Source organism: Lactuca serriola, chromosome 8, assembly GCF_051521515.1.
Source record: "Lactuca serriola cultivar US96UC23 chromosome 8, Lser_US96UC23_V15, whole genome shotgun sequence".
NCBI classification, from domain to species: Eukaryota; Viridiplantae; Streptophyta; class Magnoliopsida; order Asterales; family Asteraceae; genus Lactuca; species Lactuca serriola.
Window position 1 is genome coordinate 64,030,076 of NC_136415.1, and position 9,790 is coordinate 64,039,865.

Genomic DNA, 9,790 nt, shown 5'->3' on the forward strand with positions numbered 1-9,790 from the left:
GTACATATATATTTATGAAAATAAGCATGGATTAGTAGTGAGATGCAATGAAACATAGCTTACTTTTCATCGAGCTTCTTGAGCTCTTCGGCAATCCAAGACCTTCTGGTCGAGTTCCAGCACGGAATTCACGGCTAGGGTTTCGTATAGCGGCGCCATGTCTTCAAAATCAAAAATCCACACAACATGAAAAAAAATTAACGAAAGTTCATAAAAAATCTATGAGATCCAATCGGTTAATGAGTGGAGATGATTACCGTCGGATTTCTTGTCATTCATGGCTGGATTTTCTTCCGGAGCGATGATGACGATGGCTACGTAATAGGAAAGTGCGACTTGTGATCATTGGGTCACGATCTCCACAACATCGTGTTCTTCCCCCTTGAAGTACAGTAACGATAATGGTGCCCTAGGGATTCCGATGTCAATTTTATCAATCTGATCAAAGAACTTTGTATTTGTCTCCCTTAGATCTGCCAAAACCCTTTGATTTAGTGAGGAATGGAGTATACCGTTGGGGTTGATCACCAGAGGAAATGTCGACGTCTATAGTAGACCAATGGCACGGCTCCGATTTAACCTCCTATTGGTGTAGCTTTCCTTGAGATTCTTGGGATCGCTGTATCATCTTCTCAATAGATTGAGGCATATCATTGAGTAGCTCTTTCATGGCTCTCGAGAGGTCCTTCATTTGTTTATCTTGAGTAACTGAAGATCGAGAGAAGTAAATGGAGGGTATATGAACTGAAACCCTAGTTCCAACAATAGTCGTGGTTCCAACAACTATACCCCTTTGATTTCAATTTCATGGCCTGGTGGCCAAAAAACCTTGGATTTCACTAAAAACGGGAACCGATTGAAGGTTTTTTTGGTATTTGATTGTGTGAGAGAGAGAGAGAGAGAGAGAGAATAACGATTGAAAGAAGGTAGAGGAGAACATGGCGGCTTTTCAAAATTTTGGAATTTCATTTCCCCCGCAAGCTTCTAAAATGCATGTTTATGAAAAAAAAAATATAAAGCGACGTGCGCACACTCCAAAAATATCAAAGGGAGGAAGAGTTATAGCCGCATAATGAGGTCTAGGGTTTACAGAGAAAAGGAGAAGCAGAGAGCGAAGGTTGTTGGCTGGTGGAGAGGATGAATTCGTTATCCCTTCCCGAACATAAACAACTTGATAGAACGAAACCTGCAAATGAGGTATAGGGTTTACATGGAATCCATAAAAGATAGATGAAATGCGGGGTTTTTAATTTTTTAGGATTTCATTCCCCCTGCTATTAAAGGATGGAACGCGCGCTTCCGTTAAAATTTATAAAGCGACATCCTTAGATGACACACATGTGCCCTCCGTGTTTTTGATTTTTTTTTTCTTTAAGACACTAGTCTGAGGGCGCGCAATAATGCATAACCTAAATGCTTAAATTTTTTGAAGAAACGACACCATTTTAAAGTCACTCCCTTTTGCGTAACATAAATCACTGAGCGTCGTGGATTGCGCGTCGTAAAAGGCTATTTTTCTAGTAGTGTTACGTACATGTATTTTATTGGTGTTTGAGACGGAGATTGAGAAACTGAAAAGTAGTTGAGCTTCGGAAGAAACCATAAGGTTTTGAAACTTCAACTTGTAGTTGATATCACTTGGGAAGACACGTCCTTGTATGGTAGGGTGGGGGTCGATGGGGGTAAACAAAGAAGGGTTTCATGGTGAGGTTCGATGTCAGAGACATATGCAGAGGAGTTAAGGGCTTTATAGTGGGTATGATGGAGGTTGTGTGATAATAGTGAGTTGTTTGAGCAATGACAATAGATGGTGAATATTTTGGGTAGATGAGAAAGGGAAAGCTTAATCTTGATTGTAAATTTCGAATTAGATAAAAATGGTCATGTGAAAGCAATGGAAATTGTATGTGTTTTATATGAAAGGGAGTGTAACGTCCAGCAAATTCATCATAAAATTTTCATTTTTAAAACAATAAACCATACAAACGAGTTGTTCCAAAACCAATCAAAGTGAATATATCATGTAAAAATCAGAGTAAAAATCACAAATAGCCAATGCGGAAACTATGGGGGATGTTGTGCAGTCACTAATGGGTTTTAGCCATAAGAACATCCTATGTGCTCATGCAAACCCTAATGCTTGGATCTAGGTTTTTCTATTATACATGCATTCATCCAAGACTTTAAACCCTAGATCCAGCATGTGATGATCGATATTAACATAAGAATATGGTTTAGATCTTACCTTGATTTTTATGTAGCAATAACAATCTCAAATCCTCCTTGTAATTGGCTTCTGAAAGCTTAGTGTCACAAATGTCACACCTCTAATGGCTCACAAACACCAAGAGCTAGAGGATGGCTTAGGAGAAGAGAAGGAGGCACCAAAAACGTCCAAGAAACCCTAAGGAACAATTAGCCACATTTTTTGATGCCTGGGGGTCATTATATAGTGAGGCCATTAGGGTTTTGAAACGGTGAAGTGCAACCCAAATGGACCATGCCGGGTCGGGTCAAGTCATACCAATTATAGTTATGGACTTTGACACTAATCCAACAATTATAATGGTGTTTTTTATTTTATTTTAGAGCATTGCCTTGTAATGGTGTATATGAAACTGTGATGGTTGTAGACAACTTAGGAAATAATGTATTGCATATTGATTCTTCCACTGGTTTGGATAAAGCATCCTTGTGGCATTGTCGTGTTGGACATGTCAACAAGAATCGCATAGGCCAAATCCAAAAGGTTGGAGTCTTGGAATCATTTGACTTAAAGTTAGATGATACTTGCGAATCTTGTTTGCTTGGAAAGATGACTAAATCATCTTTCATTGGTTCCTATGAGAGGGGTGAAGGTTTGTTGGACCTCATGCACACAAATGTGTGTGGACCCTTCAGAACCGCCACAAGGGATGCTAACCGCTTTTATGTGACTTTTACTGATGATTATAGTAGATATGGCTATGTCTACTTAATCAAGCATAAGTCAGAAACCTTTGAAAGATTCAAAGAGTTTAAGCAAGAAGTGGAGAATTAGCGGGGCAGGAAGATAAAGATGCTCTGATCCGATCGAGGTGGTGAGTATCTTAGTATCGAGTTCCTAGACTATCTTAAGGAATGTGGAATTGTTTCACAATTGACACCTCCTAGGACACCACAGCTTAATGGTGTGGCTGAGAGGTGCAATCAAACCTTGTTGGAGATGGTTCGTTCCATGATGAGTCGAGCTTCATTAACTATCTCATTTTGAGGGTATGCCTTAGAGAGTGTCGCCCATATCCTTAATCTAGTCCCTACCAAGAAGGTTACCGATACACCTCACAAGATGTGGACAGGGAATGTTCCCTATTTAGCACACATCAAGGTTTGGAGTTGCGAGGCTTTCGTAAGATGCGGGAGTCACACATCAAGGTTTGGGGTTGCGAGGCATTCATAAGACGCGGGACTCATGACAAGCTCGAACCGCGGAGTGAGCAGTGTATTTTCATCGGCTACCCCTAGAAATCCTTTGGATATCTCTTCTATAGGCCGTGTGACAATGTTGTCTTCATTGCGAGGCGAGGAGTCTTTCGTGAGAGAGAATTCATAAGCCAAGGAAACAGTGGGAGGCAAATTGACCTTGAAGAGCTTCAAGAGTCAAGCGGTGAAGAAACCTCAAAAACTAGTGATCAACCTGAGGAGGAAACTCCCGTTGAACCGATTGACGAGTCTATACCTCTGAGGCGTTCCAAAAGATTTAGGAATACACCTGAGTTTTATGGTTTCCATATTACTACAGAAGGTGATACATTTATCAGTGATAGCACACTGGTAAATTTGGACGAACCTAACAGTTACAAGGAAGCCATGGCGGGCCCCAAGTCTGCAAAGTGGAAAGAGGATATGGACAGTGAGATTCAGTCCATGTACGAAAATCAAGTTTGGAACTTGGTTGACAATGTATTCGGTCGTAAGACAGTTGGGTGCAAATGGATCTTCATGAAGAAGACCGACATGGATGAGAAAGTACACACTTATAAAGCGCGAATGGTTGCGAAGGGCTTTACTCAAACTCCGGGAGTTACCTATGATGAGACCTTCTCACCAGTAGCTAAGATTAAGTCTATTAGGGTTATGCTAGCCATAGCTACATTTCATGATTATGAAATATGGAAAATTGATGTCAAAACCGCTTTCCTTAATGGAAAGTTGGCTGAAGATGTTTAAATGAATCAACCAGAGGGTTTTGTCAATGCAGAGTACCCTAATAGAGTGTGTAAGTTTGAGAAATCCATTTATGGATTGAAACAAGCATCTCGTAGATGGAATCTTTGTTTCGATGAGAAAGTCAAAGAGTTTGGTTTTTCGAGAAGCGAGGATGAGTCATGTGTATATGTTAGAGCTAGTGGGAGTATAGTTAGCTTTTTGGTACTGTATGTGGATGACATAATACTCATAGGAAATGACATACCAACCTTATAGGAGGTGAAATACAGGATTGGGAAGTGTTTCGCTATGAAGGACCTTGGAGAAGCTGCCTACATCCTAGGGATAAGGATATTAAGAAACAAGAGTAAAAGAATAATTGGACTTAGTCAAAGTACCTACTTGGACAAGGTGTTAAAGATGTTCAACATGTAGAATTCCAAGAAAGGTGACTTACTAATCCAAAGCAATGCCAAACTGAGTAAGACTCATAGTCCGAGTACAAAGGTTGAGATAGCTGAGATGAGTCGATTACCATATGCTTCCGCAGTTGGGTCGATCATGTATGCAATGACTTGTACTCGCCCTGATGTGGCCTTTGCTTTGAGCATGGTCAACAGATATCAGGGGAACCCTGGTAAGGCTCACTGGACTGCGGTAAAGAATATTCTCAAGTACCTGCGAAGGACTAAGGACTGGGTTCTTATCCTCGGTGGGAGTGATAACTTGAGAGTGACAGGGTATAGTAACACCAACTTTCAGACCGATAGAGATAATTTTCGTTCTCAGTCGGGCTAGGTATTTACCCTGAATGGAGGAGCAGTTACTTAGAAAAGTTTCAAACAAGAGACTGTAGCTGATTCAACGTGAAAATCAGAGTACATAGCAGCAAATGAAGCGGCGAAGGAGGCGATATGGCTGAAGAACTTCGTTGGGGACCTTGGAGTTGTACCAGATATAAAGGGGCCTATGGAGATTTTCTATGACAGCGACAGTGTAGTTGCCTTAGCCAAGGAACCAAGGGGTCATGGTAGATCTAGGCACATTGACAGAAAATATCACTTTATAAGACACAAGAGAGAAGAAGGACTCCTCATAACAAAGAGGGTATCGTCAGAAGAGAACCCATCAGATCCCCTCACAAAGGGACTGAATAGGGTTAAGCATTTGCAGCATGCGAGGCGCATCGGGCTGAAAGACGATATTAGTTTTAATGATTAGATAATTATTTCTAAAACTTGTAATAGATAAAATGTAATTCACGTTTGATGATTAAATAAAAGTTGTTTTTTATTTATGAGTAAAGTTACTATCTTGTGTCAATTATTTACTATTGTTGCAATTTTGCATGTTTTGACTTCCAAAATAATGAGATTATTCAAACTGTCCACAGTCAATCATACTTTGGAAGTAGGTATTGAATCAAGATTGTCATGAATTTGGCATGTAGATTGTTTGAAATGGTTAGACATTGTTATGACATTCATGAGTGCTCATAAGTAATGAGTATTGGATTAAACCCACGCTCACTTGTATCACTTCATGGAATTTATCTCGAGTGATCGTGAGACGATAATATGAAAACGCATCAGTAACTTGATGTTATAAAACGTGCTGTTGTGTATGATTTGTGAGTAGTTAGTACAAGCATATTATTTGAAGTTTATGTTGGATTAGTGTCTAAGGCTGTAACTATATTTGGTAAGTACTTGACCCGATTGTGCATGGTCATTTTGGGTTGCCTTCACCATAGCAACTTGATAGGGTGATTTAGAGAGAAGATATATTATTATTAATATATTATAAGAATAATATGTTAAAAGAATAATAATATTATTTGATTAATATAAGTCATCAATTAATTAGGAATTAATTTGGTGACTTAATGAGATTAATTGAATAAAAGGGTATAAACTGTCAAATGTGTGAAAGTTGTATTTGAGCTGATAACCCTTATGGATATAGGGTTGGACGATTTTAGGGATATGGATCACCTAGAAATCGTCCAAGGCCTTATCTAGGAAGGGATTTGGATTGCTTTGAGGCTAAGTTATCCAATTAGGGTTTTGGGGTGAAACCCTAGAAGCTCACAATATAAATAGACCCATAGGGTTGAGGAAATCGGCCACCCTTGTGTTTGGAGAAACCCTAGAGCCGATTTCGCTCTTCCTCATCTCTCTCAAATCATCTTCTTTCTAGTTGGTGTTTGTAAACTATTAGAGGAGTGACATTTGTGACTCTAAGCTCCAAGAAGAAGAAGGTTTTCAAGCAAGTAACTCAAGGTATCATTCTAGATTTGTTTTCATATGTTTTAATTATTAGTATACATTAGATCTAGCCATGAAAGTATTGGATATGTTGCATGCTCAATTAGTGAAACCTAGATCCAAGCTATAGGGTTGTATGTGCATATAAGTAAAGTTCTTATATCCAAAACAATCAGTGTATCTGAGACATGATTGGTTTCAATTGAATATGATGCTTAACTGTTTTACTTGCTGAAAATCATTTTTCTTGCCCTCTGTCGACCCAACTCGGCGAGTCAGTTTTTGGACTCGGCGAGTCCCAAAGCTTGACTCGGCGAGTCCGAGCGTCAGACAGAGGATAATTCGAGATTTTGTTGTTGTTTTGTCTTGGATTGCTACCTAAGTCGTTTTATTATGTAAAAATCCAAATTTTAACTTAATTTAATGATTATCCTTGACATAAATAAAGGATAATTTCAAATCTTTTAAATATTGATTATTTATATGATAAATATTGGACTATTTAAGATTATTTGGTAATTATCTAATGACTAAAATTGGATTAGGTCAAATATAGATATTTATGAAATTAATTGTTTAATTTGAATTATTTGTTATTTGATCCCTATTGTTTGAAAAGTTCAATTTCTATCCCGAAGTTTTGAAATTTGAATTTTGTGATTAATAGTTTAATTTAGAAGAATTTAAATTTCAACCCCTAGAGTTTTACAAGTTTAAAATTCAACCCTATACTATTATATTATTAAAAGTTTAATAAATATATAAGTAAAATTAAGATGCTAGTCTTACCGTTAGTAGGCCTCATTCACGAAGTCGGTCTATAAGGTGGGTATAAGGTTGCTGCCTATAAAATGACGCTTAATGGGTGTACACTCACACCCACCGCTTGCTTGACCGGTGGAGGGTCATTAGCCGAACGGGTAGGATAGGGCAACCCTCTCTCCTCATTAATAAGTATAATGAACCTATAAAAGCAACTAAACTATTTTATAAAATTCCCAATCTTAGTTACTTTAGGAAAAGTGAATTGATGCAATCCCATGAAATTGCACTTTGCACCCTTGCTAAGAAGTTAGTGGAGCGTGTGTGGTTTACCGGCAAACTAATTGGTTCTAAGTAAAGGTGCAAAAGGGTGATTCATTGTTTATCATAGTTCGATGGAGTGTGTGTGGTTTACCGGCACATCGAATAGATGATTGTAACAATGAAGGCACCATGTAGATTTGCATGATAATTCACACCCGCTTTGTGATCCTCGGTATCCCAGTCACAAACTAGAGGGGCATATCGAGATTTAAACATGTCATTGAAGAGTTCAATGAATCTCTAAAATCTAGGAATTCTCAATAAAACTTAAGGTTATGTTTTCGTGGTGAAGAATTAGTGAATCGTCATTCACTTACCTCCAAATTATTTGCATGATTGGATTACGGAATCCCTTTTCTAACATGTAAATAATGTTGTTGGGTCCTAGCCCTAATTTTTCATTTTGGGTGTTTAGTTAGGGATCCAAATTCTAATAAAACTTTGTCCTTTCTATTTGTAGATGTCGAACGCAAACAACGCTGCTGCTAACTCATTCACATTAATGAGTCTTTGCCAAAAGGTGACCTTCGATGGTACCAACTTTAGCGAATAGATAAGATACATTCGCACCGTTGCACGCTACGAGGACAAAGAGTATGTCCTCGACCAAAAGCTCGAGAAGGTCAAACCGGAAATCGCTACTCCCGAAGAGATGGATGTCTTTGAGACACACGAACGTGATGCAACGAAAGTACATTGCATCATGATAGCCACTATGAACCAAGAATTCCAAAGTCCTATGAGGACATGTATCCGTATGAAATGCATCAGGACTTGATGGAGAGGTACCACCAAAGCGCGAGGCAAGAGCGATACGAGATCATCACGAACATGATCACCGCTAAGATGGGAAATGGAATATCTGATGGGTTTTAGCCATAAGAACATCCTATGTGCTCATACAAACCCTAATGCTTGGATCTAGGTTTCTCTATTGTACATGCAATTTATCCAAGACTATAAACCCTAGATCTAGTACATGATAATCAATATAACATATGAATTAGGGTTTAGATCATACCTTGATTGTTATGGAGCATAAGGGTTCTATATAGTGATGCTATTAGGGTTATCTAACAAGGAAACCCTAATTTGGATGCTTAAGCCCTAAGCAACCCATGGACTCCTTCCTTACAAAGCCTTGGACGATTTCTAATGGGTTTCCCCATAGAATTCGTCCAACCTTATAATATAAGGCAATCCATAGCCCAATTGCAATTATCTTATAATTACAATTCCAGTCCCTTAAGTTTAATTAATCTCTTTTAGTCACAAACTTAATTCTTATTAATTCTTGACTAATATTAATTAAACAATATGATTTCTCCTTTAATATATTATTCTCATAATATATTAATAAATCATATTTAATCCTTTCTCTCCATAATTCATCCTATCAAGTTGCTTTGATGAAGGCAACCCAAAAGGACCATGCACCATCGGGTCAAGTACATACCAAAATAGTTATGGACTTAGACACTAATCCAGCAATATCATTGACTGTGAACTTGCAAAAGATGCAATGATATGTTGATCGTCTTCGCAAGTTAAATGTTAACTTTGAGGAGGATTTGGCCATCGACACTGTTCTTCATTCCTTGCCTTTATGCTACAACCAATTTAGGATGACCTACCACATGAACAAGGAAGAAGTCACCCTAAGAAAACTCCAAGGACTCCTTAGGACTGCTGAGAGCAACCTAAAGGACAAGTCTGTTGCACCATCTCCCGCACCAACCGCTGCTCCTGTTTTGGCTATAGGGCAGGGAAAGGGCAAGAAGAGGAAAGCTCCGTCAAAGAGCCACCGCAAGGGAAAGTCCCAAGATGGTTCCTCTTATAGTGCGACCAAAGTTGATCCTGCTAAGCCCAACCCTAACCCGAAGGAGGCAGAGTGCCATCATTGCCACAAAATAGGGCATTGGAAGAGAAGCTGCCCGGAATATCTGCAAGCCATCAATGATGGAAAGATCAAGCCATCTTTTGTAGGTATATACACAATTAAATCTAGTAATTCATCTCACACTATTTCTTGGGTTCTTGACATAGGATGTGATTACCACATTTGTTCTGACTTGCAGGGACTAAGAAGAGATAGAGATGTGGAGCAAGGAAGAATAAATCTAATCATGGGAAACAGAAGATCGTCGCCTGTCACCAAGATTGGAGTGTATTCTTTAGTGCTTAGTAATGGATTAGGTCTAGATTTAAACAATTGTTGCTACTCGCCAAATATGGCAAGAAACCTCATT